The sequence below is a fragment of the Lucilia sericata genome, unplaced genomic scaffold, assembly GCF_015586225.1.
Source record: "Lucilia sericata isolate MDLA Ls3-8-SP2 unplaced genomic scaffold, ASM1558622v1 Contig000019F_arrow, whole genome shotgun sequence".
NCBI classification, from domain to species: Eukaryota; Metazoa; Arthropoda; class Insecta; order Diptera; family Calliphoridae; genus Lucilia; species Lucilia sericata.
In genome coordinates this window covers 635,518-649,352 of record NW_023994058.1, presented here as the reverse complement: position 1 = coordinate 649,352, position 13,835 = coordinate 635,518, and the positions used below count along the sequence as shown (strand labels likewise).

Sequence of the window (13,835 nt, the reverse complement as noted above, 5' to 3'; positions counted from 1 at the left end):
GCAAAGTTAATACAATATTCCTTGATTTTACCTTAAGAAATTCAGATTTTTAAATAACCATCAAAAGTTTTTCTATTCCGATTTAATTTAACCATAAATATAAAAAAATTAACACAAATCTGAATGGGTCTATATTAAATACATAATGATGAACTTGAGCTCACAATGTCCAACATGATAGATACGATATCGAGAAAAACGATATAAAGGAAGAGAAAACCATATGTTTGATTTTTTGAGCCTATAATTATCTAATAGTAATCAAAGTTTAATTCAATTTAAACTCTAATTTGATTTATTTTAATGTTACAATTATTTAAAATAAATCATTAAAAATGTAAATTTGTATATGCAAAAAGAAAAAATAGAAAAAATTAATGTAAAAGAAAAAAATCAAATAATATTTATATAAATTATAACTTATAAACACATAATTCTTTAAATTATGGAGACCTTTCTGTCTGGTAGCTTCAAATTCATTCATACTTTGAAGTGTTGAACGCTTTTTTTCATAAAAAATTATTTGTATTTGACCAGTTTTAAAATAATAATTGTTTTTGTTTCACAATAATAATTGAAAACACACTTATAGATTTTTGTGGCTAAAATAATACAAATACAACGATAAAACAAGTAAGAATGTGTAGTCGGGCATGGCCGACCATATGATACCCTACATCAGTGATTATGTTAAAAATGTGGACTATTTTCTCAATAATAAAGCATTTAATTTAATTTTGACCTCAATTCAGAAATATTTTAATAATTTGTTGACAAAAAAGGAGATTTTCAAAAATTGGGGTTATATGGGGGCACAGGGGGTTAATATGGGCATATCCTTATAAATTTTGATAGAAGGATTTACGTATACATTAAAATACAGAATTTCATCGTGAGATAAGTGAATTTTGACATTTAAGTCATTTTTTGAAGGAGACTTTGTATGTGGGCTAGTATCAAATGAATCCCTATCATTACGAATCAGTAGTATTATTAAAACTAAGTTTTCCCTATTTTTGGCGATATACAAAAATTTTTAACATATTTTGGATCAAAATAAAAGTATGTGCCAAATTTAAATAGTTTATTTTCTTATAATCAATCATTTATATACGGCATTAGTCCCAATGCCGATATATTTCGACGATTTATTCAATTCGATTTATTGGCGGCAAACTGATTTTCTGAAGAAGGTTTTATATAGAGACAGAGTTACATATGGATGTAGGACCATAATTTTCGGATATAGAAATATCGGCACAAATACACTCCCCATTCTAGTGGTGTAGGAGGGTATAATAACGTATTCGCTGCGGATATAAATGTGGGATAATAAGATCAATGTATAAAATGTGAGGAAAAACCAAAAACAAATAGTATGTATTATATATTTATTAAATAAAATTTTCAACAAATTATTATTGTTGATGTTGGAATTATTTCCAAGAAATTTAAACCGATTTAGAGAGTATTGGCAGGCAGATGTGCTAAATAATCATAAAACAAATAAATTTATATTGTAGAAACAAAAACAAAACTTAGCAACACAAAAAATTTTTAAAAACAACACATCAACTAACAGAATATTTTGCCAAAATCAATTTTCAAAAAGCAAAATAATTATAAAAAAAATCATTAAAATTGTTGCAAACAAAAACTCAATACGACACAACAGCCATTTAAAACCAAAGAAAATTAAAAAAAAAATACAAGAAAATATTAAATAATGCAATAATTTAGAGAGTGAGAGAGAAAAAAAACTGTGTGCCATAATCACAATCATTATAAAACTAAAATCACACAAAAATAATTATAATAGGCAGTAGGGAACTGGAGAATAGCCTACACAATCAGCATCACACGTTATTGATTTAATATTATCGGATTTTTTTTCTTTATAGGTTTAATGAGCTCAGCGGCAAACAATTTTCTTCTTATTCATAGAAATTATTTTTGTTCCGTTCGTTAAAATTTAATTTTGCGTTCTTTAAACAAAACGAATATGAATTATAAACAAAATTAAATAGTAGATTTATTTTATGTAGAAAATCTATTTAGAGTCCTGTGAAAATTTACGAAACTTTTCTATAAATGCCACATAAAACCACTAAATTAGCAATTCTAAATGATGCAAAATGTTTGGAAATTTGCCAGATTATTAAAAAATAAAAAATGCAGTAACTTTTTTAAAAGAGTGAAATATTGATCTAATAAATTTGCATAATATAATTATTTTAATTTCTCTTTAGCATCTGTGATACAAAGTTTACTGACAACATAACTTCAAGCAATTGTAGGGTATTACAAATTGGCTAAACTATGTACATACATAACTTCTATAGATACAGATACAGTATTTTATTTTTAGTCGTGGTCACACTCGTACATAAAAAGTGTATTGCAATAATTTTATACAACAACTCTTTGTATAAAAGCAAAACTTATGCAAAACTGCATCATAGAGAGATGTAATAGACGTTAAAAAAAAACTTTATTTAAAACAAAAACTGGAAAAACTATTGCATCAGCTGCATAAAGTGCTTCCACAACTTTAAGTTGGTAATATGTCTCACTTGGGACAAGAAGCATTGGTAAAAGTTTTCTTCCAATTAATTGCACTTAGAAGGTGTTAAGGGATTAAGGTGAAATTATTTAATAAAAAGTAGAATAAATTTGTTCTAGTATTACAAAACAACATACATAAATAGTACATAAGTAAATATTTTAGAGTAAAATGTTGAAGTTGTTATTTTTCCTATAGCTTTTAAAACTACAAAGTGATGATTATTTTGCGTGTTGCACGTATTTAACAAACGTTATTTATTTAGGATTGACGTTGAATTATAATTTGAATGCTTGGGATTTTTCGTTTAAAGTTTGTGCGAGGAAATAAAATGTAATTGGCATAACCACCTTTTCATCATACCCAACAAAAATGCACTCAATTAAGATTCGTACGTTTAAAAACCTATTAACTAAACAACTTTCACACTAATTTGTGAAATTTACCAGATTTTTTATTTTTACTGAAATAAATTCATGTGCATCAAACGGAACGTAATAGAAACTTGAACGATTTATTAGAGAATTTATTTGAATTTTAATTGGTTTTTCTTGTTGTGAACCAGAACAATTTACACATGATAACAAACAATCGATTTAGTGTCATTGAAAATGATAATAAATAGGAAAAAATAATTTGTTGTTATTAAATTTGTATTTTATTAGTTTTAATTGAATTGCGTTCATCTCTGATTTATTTTATTTCAATTGATCGAATTAAGAGCAGAAGAAAATTTGTATGAATTTCTTAAAAGAGGCATCAGTGTTCTTATATAAAGTATAAAACCATCTGATGTCCTATAAAAATATTACAAACAATTTTTTTAGGATAAACATACCCTGTCGGAAAGTTTTCTTTATGTAACTAATAATTTTCATTTCAGAAGTATAAATAATAATGTACTTAAGTTTAATCGTTTTCATTTAATATTTTCTTTGAATTCCAATATAAATTTTATTCTTAACACCTCAATCAACACAATTATCGGATTAGTCATATAAATAACAAAAATATCCTTATGATTTGAAACATTTCTAAATGATAAAAATATTTTTTTTTTCTTTTAAAATATAGTTTTAATTTAAATAAAACAGATAAGAGGCATTATTGTGGGAATCGATCCCATTACATCCAGACTGATGAAACAAGGACACAAGGATTCCAACCCTTAATTGAAAAAATATAGTAACAATTTTTCAGACAGAAATCAATCCAGGAAAACATCAAATCATACTAATCTGAAAAAACGAAATTTTTAAGGTACAAACAAATTTTTACTGAGAGAATCTCAGTGTTAAACTTAAACCAAATATTTCATATGTCCTTCAAGTAGCACTTATACGCACAAACCAAAACCGTTGAACATATTTTTCTGAATTTAGAATAACAAAAAAATTAAAATAGTTTTCTAAGAGAGTTAATGTAATCTATATTTCTTCTAATTTTTTTGTACCAACCTTTAAGTATAAATTTGTGATTTAAAAAAGGTTTGACAAAATACAAACTTTTTATATTTTTTTATACAATAGAATCTAAAAATGTTAAGGATAACCACATGAGACTTATTTGCTTTCTGTTTTATAAAGTGAAAATTCAAATATTGGTTTTGTTTACATAATGATGGTATAATGGTTATTCTTGTACAAATTATTCAACACCACCGTTAAAATTAAATTTAAATAAACTTTTTTGACTTGTTTTTACCCAATGGTTGTGGTAGCAGTTTTGTTCGTTCTCAGCTCAGTTGCTGATGATGATAAAAATGCTTTTAAAAGGCAAAAACGTAATAAGATAAGAACTTTTAACAAACCACACCGATGTAAACAAACAAACAAACAAAATTACAGTAGAAGTAAAAGACGACGAAAAAATTAAATTATAATAAATCTAAAGTGAAGTAAACACTAATATGAAATGAGTTATTAAAAATGCCAGAAGGCTTCTGCAATGCTCTCATTCTCACTTGTTATACAAGCGCCTACACGTTTAAAGCAAAAATGGTTAACAACGACATGCAAGTACTCTATATGAATCACTAACACGTATACAACTAATTGAGGAAAAATAATCACTTCCCTGTAAGAGGACACATTAAAAAGTAATGTTATACGTTACATAAAGTATGTATTAGGTTTGCTTTGGGTTTGCCATGCTTGGGATTTTGAATAAATTGTTGAATGCAGAGTGTTTAAAATTCGTCATTTATATTAATTCAATTAAATATTGTTTAGTTTTTATTTTGTATTAAATAAACAATTTAATGTACAAGCATTTGCGGTAATTATTTAAAAAAAGGCACAAACAACAAAGAGAGAAATTTGAAACAATTCTAAATAGAAGAATATTATAAAAATACAATGAACTACCGACAGACGGACGCTACAGTTTTAAAATGTGCACGAGCAGTAGAATTTAAAGACCAACAAAAGCATTTATCAATTCAGAGTTTTAATAGTAGACCGACAGTCTGTCTTTCAGTCCTAAAATGTATGTATATACCCGTGGAAGATGAGAGACAGACAAACAAACAGTTAAACTATTTAGAACATAAATTTTGCGTTTATATGCTTTGTTTTATTTATTTTATTTTCTTCAGCATTGTTGATGGGGGTACCAAGATACAGTCAAGGACAAACGTGTTCATACACCTCATATACATAATCTCGCAAGATGTGTAATAAAATTATATTCTTTATGTAAATAAATTTGTAACACAAACAAAACGCTTAATTAACAATTATTTAAAATAATAGATCTTATTAATAAAATAAATGGAAGTTCTGTTAAGGATAGGGTTGCCAGCTACATTTTTACTAAAACTACTCATTGTTTTAAATTTTTAAATATTTTTAACAAGATTTTATAATTTATTTATAGAAATATAGACAAATTCCCAATGTACGAGACCTCCGAATGCAATTCATATCATAAGTATACTTAACGTGGCCTTTACACGGCTCCTTCCAAATAGTTATAGAAGATCCAAATAGAACTATTTACTTCAAATTTTTATCATTAAGTTGAACATTAATGACTGTAAAAAAAACAATAGAATACAATTTTATTCCCTTTTTTATTTACCTACATACATTAAGTGATGATCATTAGCATTTAAAATTATTTAACTACAAAATGGTATTGCAATTTTCATTACAAATCTATCTTAAACTCTTAAATAGTTACCAGAATGTTTGTTGGGATATCTGAAAGTTTGTAAAAGAGTACGTACGTGGGTATATTAATATGAAGTTATTTTTGTTGTTGATCTGTTTGTTACTTTGTTGTTATTAAGCTATCAGCTGATTTTTTTATATTTGTTTCTTCTTCGTAGTTAACGTCAATCTGACACATTCTCTGACTTTGCTTAAGTTTATTTGTATTTGATCATTGTTTATTCTAAATTATATGTTTTTTATTATATTAATTGTTATTGTTGGATTAGTTAAAATATATAAAATAACTTTACCTGCCAATTGAGTTGTTGTTATTGTTGCACTTGTAAGAAAAGCACGAATGTTAAACGATTTGAACGTGAGTAACTAATTGAATAATTTTGTATACATTTTATAAAAATTTATGTTTTTATCGTTAAGTCATTTTTCTATTTTTTATATTCACTATTTTTATATATTTTGTATTTCTTAATAATTTAAGATTTTATTAAGAAAATGGGGAGCAGGCTATATCTATTTTATGTTAAAAAGAGAAAATATAGAGATTATTAAAATACAAGTTACTATAATTTGGAGTAGTGTCATCGTATGTACTAAATTACAATTGGAACAAAAAGCTTCAAACTGTTAAAGAATTCTTTTTAGTATAGAGTTCTATTTAATACTCCTAGAAAATCATACTTTTAAGAAAAACACTTTTCAACAAGTTAGAGGGTAGTTGAATCTTTTATGGAACAAGATAGTTAGTACATTTTTGGCTATATAGTCGAATACAGTCGACTTTAAAGCCCATAAAACTATCTGTATTTAAGGCTGTGGTGTAAATATTAAGGAATCAGAATACAGTGCGATGTCCGTTGGATTAAAAACATTTTTCAGTTGTCAAAGAACCATTCGAGTGTCTCGATTTGTTATAGACATAAAGGTTGAATGAACCTACCAACCTATGAACCTACCTATTTTCAAAAATATTTGACCAATTAAAATTTATTTATTATTATTATTTTCTGCTTTAATTTTGGTTATTAGTTTATCTTTGAAAAAATGGCGTCGGAGAAAACTTATTACATAATAAGCATTTTTATAATAAAGGATACATGTTAAATTTTAGTTTAATTGCGATATAAGTACATATGTTTTTAAGCAATTTATTGATAAAAAACTAAAATTAACTAAAGATTTTGGCATAAATATGGGCTGATCCTTATAAACTTTGTCAAATATTTATGGAGGTTAAGGCGAAATAATGGACCGATTTTAAAATGAGTAGAGTGGATCGGTATACTTTAAGACTTTAATATTTTTGTGCGTTGCAAACATCAGCACAAACGCATAATTAAAGTGTTTTTAAACGTTTGATAGCAAAGAAACGTTAAATTATATATTCCATAATAGAAAGAATTATTAAAAGAAATGAAGTAAATTTTTTCTAGATTATTGAAAACAATTATCCAAAAAAGTATCTGTTTACGCCAGCAATTTGTTTTTGTTGAGTTAAATAAAAAATGTTTTTGAAAGTTTTAAAATCAATAGTGGTAAAATTAAAAAATTATACCATTTCTACGATTTCATACTATAAACTCGTTAATTATATCAGACCTAGTTAGTTGTCATTAGAAAGAAACACAATTAAATGATCTTTGTCTTAAAAGAAAGCAATCTCTCAAGTTGACCAAAATTACGTCCAATAGAAAAATATTGGTCAATTATAAAAGGATCTTATAAGTATAGCAGTGCCAACTTAAGAATATCATATCTAAATGGAATTTAGCACCCACAAAAGTCTCGGGCAACATAAATTAATCTCTGCATTCATTTTATACATTTGATTGGAATAAAATTACGAAATAAATCCATTTTAGTTTAGAAGATATGTATCAACAATAAACGATTTCTGGAATTTGGCTTTACTCCCTCTGATCTCATTATTATTTGCACCGAAGCTTTTCCTGACATTAGGATATACAACTATATACGAGTATTGTGCACAAGTTCTCCGTCATATCTTCGGGCATGTCCCCAATACTCGTATGTATATTTTTACACAACAATCGTCTTCCATAAAGTCGATTGGTCACAATCAACAAGAATTATAGGGAGAATTCAGCCGTCCTTTCTCTTCGTTGTTTTTAGATGACGGACAAAGGGACATTTTGTTATATTCCTTGCTTCTTAGAATATTTCAAGTACCAAGAATATAACAGTGGTTCTGCGAGTAATATTTTGATGTACCCAATAAATACCACCATAAACATTTTCGTTATGTAAGTATACTTATGTAAATACCTATGTACGTATGTATGTATGTGGAGTGTGGTGGAATATATAAAACAACTCATTCATTCCACTTGGTTGGTTTTCACTTGTAATCACAAATATACTTATGTAAATAAGTATGTCATTCCGTCTGAAACAAGATAATTTTTATACTAAAATGTCGGGAATTCAAAAATGTTTTCATTCTTAAAATATAGTTTATAAATGTAATTTTGATCAAATCTTTTTCATTTGATTTGTCTTTACCAGAATATTAGTGGTTCAACGCAATAATCTCAATTATAGTAAAAAAGGAACTTGTATAAATAATTAAATGGAAATGAACGGAATATAAATTGCTATTGCTCCTGATATTTTACCAAATACATACATATGTATGTACATATAATGGCTGTTTATAAACATTGTGGAATATTATTTCATCTTTTATTATGCAATTCGCGTGTAATAAACTATTTCTACTAATATCAATAAAATAAATTAGTATAACGGTATTATATGCTTAAAAACTTACCGCTGAAAATATCTGGTTTAAGTGAATACTGTAGTTAAATAAACAGTTTAAGTTTATTAAAAACTAGTGCAAACAATTCCACCACAAATTTGCAACACTGTTGCCGCCTAAAGAGAGGATTGAGAGATTTCGGACATGAATATGTATATACAAACTGTATGCACAAAAAATATTTATTTAGTGGGGTCTGCAGCTTATCGCCTCAATTGTAAATTAGTTGTTAGATCAACAATACAGCTTGTTGTTTATTGAAGATTTTTTTAATACCAAGATTATCTATATTAATTTTTTTCCTTTACTGATATTTGAATTATTACGAATTTTTTGTTGTTTTTTATTTCGTTTTTGCCCTAGAGGGTATGTATAATACATTTAATATTTATTTATTAAATTTTCTTTATATTTATAATGTATATGTATATACAACAACAGCACTTTTAATTTTTCTTTTCACTTGTATTGTATTTTTATTCTATTAATAATATTTTTCATAATAATTTTGCAACCATATCACATCAATCTTTAAACTTTAAGAAAAATAAAAGAAAATTTTGCATCTATAGACAAAAAAATAGAAGAGGAAAAAAGAAGAACACTTCCACCAGATGATTTTTTACTTTTTTGCACTTTAATTGTGAGTTTAGAAAAATAATGTTGATGATGCACACACACGTACTTATATTTTTATTATTCAATGGGGGATTTGTTTTTTTTTTTTTTTTTTAATTTTTTGCTTTTGTTTTATTTTAGTTTTTGTGTATTTAATTGTATATCATTTTGTCTATATTCACAAAAAAACAACACTTCCACGGGAATGACTGACAGACACACTAGTAAAGCGACTACAACGATTCGGTCTTTAACATGCGCGAACACAACACATCTCGATGAGATACAAATTCACATTGATTAGTGAGTGCAAGAAAAATTAAAATGCTAAAAAGTATTTCTTTAGGTTTTTGTTTCCCCTTAAATTCGTACAATCGTTCTTTATAAACAACAACAACAAATAAATTTCTGGAGAATTAAAGTTCTCTATTAGCTTTACACTAAATTAAATACAACTCTGGTAGTGTAAAAACGCCTTCAATTAAAGCCAAGGCGAATTTACACAAGGTGATAGCATTTTGCAAATTACAAAATTACCATGTATTTTGTTGTTACATTTGGTACTCCCAGATGTCAAAAACAACTATAAAGACGAATTTATTTAGTCAAAAATGTTAATGAAATACCATCGAACTAATGATTATTTTAAAATGTTTTGCTTAATTTATTAAGATTCAATAGAAAAAACTTAACGGTTTGGGCCTGTTAGGAAATGCATCACTGATTTAATATTTGATTTACTTTATTGTTTCAAATAACTCATTCATCTATGGTAGTTAGAATAAAATAAATATCTCTTTTCTATCAATAATATGGAATGACAAAAAATGGTTCGCACAATTGCTCGCAAATTTTAGAAGCTTAATTTTGCGTATCTCTCTTCTCTTATAAAATTGTATTTTGGGACGGTAATGAATGTCTCAGATTACTTCTGTTTATCTTACACACTTTATAAAATGTAAATCGGATATTTTTGAAAAATATAACAATTTTTGACTGACAGCTGAATGTACGAATCAAGTGAAACAATATATTAGCTGAATGTACACACCTTACTAAATTCGCCATGACTTACTTCAAAGCTTTATTAAATGTGTTATACACGTAAGTAGATTTAATATATTCGGAACAGCCTGAAAGTATGTTCGCATTTATATGAAAGAATTTATAGTGACCTCTGTTAGGCAATAGTAAAATAACACTGTTTTATCGAATTGAACTGCATTATCGACCAAATAAGTCAGATAACAAGGTGTGTGTCAACGATGAGTTAGCAATGTTAACTCGACAGTGTTTTGAACAATTCGATTTATTAAATTCATATTTTGGTTCTTGAAGTTCACGCCAGGTGGGTAAGGCAAAAGGTTTTAATCGAAGTTAAACAAATTCAAAATCATAATGTAAGCAGCGGCTAACAGATGGAGTTACATATGTATTTAAAAAAATTTAATCTTAAAAATGTAATATTTTCATAAAAATTTTAACAATTTGTTGCTATAGTTTTAATTTTATAAATTTATTTCTTTGAAAATTATAAACTAATTATAAGTTTGTCATTCCGTTTGTATTTTCTACAATAAATTTCGTGTCAAGTGACCCAATTTAAAAAATCGATTTGGATAAAAATTGCATCGGTCAAGAACTGTCGAGGTTAATGGGGCTCAAAGTTTGACATAATTTTTATTTTTTTAAAAAATTTTAGGTTTTTTATTTCAAAATGGACCTTTTTTCTTAAAAGAAAGCATATATAATTTATTAACATTAGTACCATAATGAAAGCCTACATTTGACCAGTCTTATAAAGCCCATTTCAGTAAATTAGTTTTTCATCAATAAATTGAGGTAAAATTCACTTTTATCTATGCAATTTAGATAATTTTTTAAAAACACCATTAAAACTGTTTGTATTGGACACAATCGCTAAAACTCATTAAAAGTAATTCAAATTCTATTACTTTTACTGTGCTACCAAAAAGGTAAACAAGTTAACACCGCACAAAATGATGAGGCGCTGAACAAAAACACACACGTACACGTAAATATGCTAATACAATGGCTATGAACCACTAAACTTTCACAATTTTATTCGCATCTAAAACCAACATTTCGAACAACAGAAATTATTTACAGCTGTTTTGACAAAAGTAGTCGTTAAGGATTTGAAGATGTATTTGCAGGATATGGCATTCATAACCGTCAACAACTAATTAAGTCAATTTAAATGAGTTCGCACATTTGGCGAAAAAGCAATTTAAAAAATGTGTGCCACAACAACCACCAACGTGCAACTCTAAGCCCGGTCGATCCGCATTATCCAAATTTATGATCAACTTATACTTTACAAACTTCAAATAATGTTGCAAGGATATGTGGTGATGATGAGTTGAGTACAAGACACAAGACTGATTATAAAAATGTTTAAATGTAAAACAGATAAACGACCACAGAAAGTAAAAACAATCAGCAGAGTATTTGAACGTGATGGACAGTAAAAGAGACAAGTTTAAACACACATGTTTAAACTACAAGACAACAACGAGTATTTACTAAAGCCAAAAACTTAAGGTGTTAATTTTTATACCCTTCACCTTTGTGAAAATGGTAGATATAAGTTTGTCGCTCCGTTTGTAATTTATACAATAAAATTTTTGGGATCCTATAAAGCTTATACATGTATTGCGAATTTTTATAGAGACCGAAGTCGTTTTGTTGATAACAATCTTCTGAAGGATCCAGATTCCTTCGAGATACAATATTTCAAATAGATATGCTTTCGAGAAGTTTTCTATTTAAAATCAGCAAAATCGGTCCATAAACGGAGATATGTATGTATAAGCAGAAAAAAACTTGATTTTTTACTTTATTATTTTTTATAGTTTTTCAATAAAGAAATATTTTTTTTAATCAGTTCTTTGATCAATGTTTTTGTTCGAATTTGTCAACCTTATGAGCTTATGAGTATGTTATTATATGTTTATTAATTTTGAATTTATTGGTAATTTTTTTAAGAAGTTGTTTCGGAACTATGGAAGCTTTCGTGTAACGGATTCCAAAACATCTCTAGTTCCAAGGTTGTGTTTAAGAATCTGAAGTGGTTCTGTTCGATCTAGAACTAGTTTTTTTTAGAACAAATTCTAATTTTTCCTGAGATCTTTTTATTATAATGTGGGTAATTTCGTGTCAAATGACCCAACTCAAAAAACCGATTTGGATGAAATCTGCACCATGGTTAGTACTATTGGATAGTAGGCCAGACACAATTTTTCAGCTCTATCGGTCAAGAACTGCAGGACTTAGAGGGGGATCAAAGTTGGACTTTTTGGTCATACAGGGTTTTATTCAAATGAGTGTAACTTTTTACCTATTGGTCCTAGCAAAAATTGTCCAAAAGAGTTCAGATAGCTATTTCTTCTTTGTTTACAATTTTTCAATTTCAGATAGCTATTTATTCATTGTTTCCAAAAATGTCTTTTAATTTGTTTAAACTCCCTTTTTTTGCTCAGATGAAAGCTTATACAATTTCCTTTAAGGGCTTTATAGTCCCATAATGGGTTGCGAGTGGGATATCTATCAAAAAAAAGTTTTTTAACTCAAGAATAAGATTCCTTTAATATTTGGCACTTAATTTTCCCCTATTTTTTCAAAATGGAAGTTTTCGTTGTTTTTTTTTTTTTTTTTTTTTTTTTTGCTTTTAAAAGTTGGGTCACTTGACACGAATTTGCCCATATGTATAATATGGTGAAGTGTATATAAAATTCGGCATAGCTGATAAAAGCACTGTTACTTGTTTTTATAAAATTTCATTATCAGAAAACTGTAGGACGAGGACAAACTGAAGTGTATTAAAGGCTTATCTTGTTGCTTCCTTTTAAATAAATACAAGGCAGGTGTAATTTTATGGCTTATACATAATTGTAAGTACAAAAATATAAATTGCAATAAATGTAGTCAATATATTTTATGTCACTGCTAGTTTTAATATTATTCATTGCATTTGTATTGTTAAGCTTAAGTTTTTTTTTTTTTTGGAAATCAATTAAGTGTATTTTTTGAAATATCGTCTTTAAATCATGGAAATCCAACTCTTTTATTAATTTAACGGGGGCATTATAAATAACAAGTGACATTTCATATTTGCAAATGTCAAAAGTGTGCTGTGAAGTTCTGCTCTGTGCTGCGTTTTATGCTTTTGTTGCGATTATAAATTGCTGACACATTAACGCTTTGATGTTTAGGTGTTTTTTGTTTATAATTTTAACACTTTTTGTGTTACTGCAACTCTTAAACTAAGCAATATATATTTTGTTGTTTCGTTGATGTTTTTTTTACAATGCAACCTTTAAGTACTACGAGTTTAAATGCTTAATGCGAAGGGCAAGTTATAAGTTATTAGAGATTTTTAAACTTTATTTCATTAAGTAAAATATTACATATATGTTACATAAAAACTTGTAGTGTTTTTTGATTCAGTGCTTATTTCTAATATTTATATGATAATTACTTGGAAAGTAAGGGAAAGGGGATAAGATTTAATATGACCCCATGTCAAAACAATTGTCCAATTAACAACTGGTCTTTGTATTTTGTATCGTTTATTAAAATACAGAATTCCGATATCTGCTTGTGAACAGCCAATTGTATTGTAAAAAGCCAATTGTAAAAAAGAAAGAAAAACATCTTCAATATTTATAAAAACACA

At 27.1% G+C, this 13,835-nt stretch overlaps 1 protein-coding gene across 7 annotated transcripts in view; it reads right to left on the bottom strand.

Annotated features, from left to right (window-relative positions):
• LOC119607438 (1-phosphatidylinositol 4,5-bisphosphate phosphodiesterase classes I and II) overlaps nt 1–9,502 on the bottom strand; it is a 71,148-nt gene extending 61,646 nt beyond the window's left edge. The window contains exons 1-2 of one of the 7 annotated variants that reach the window (XM_037961334.1): nt 9,145–9,500; nt 8,528–9,054 (exon numbers count right to left, since the gene is read on the bottom strand). The gene's annotated coding sequence lies outside the window, so the exon portion shown is untranslated. Of the gene's footprint in view, nt 1–6,029; nt 6,184–8,527 lie in introns of those variants that run through there. The other 6 variants (XM_037961371.1, XM_037961329.1, XM_037961389.1 and 3 more) reach the window with 6 other exon arrangements.
• Between the last annotated feature and the right edge of the window lie 4,333 nt (nt 9,503–13,835).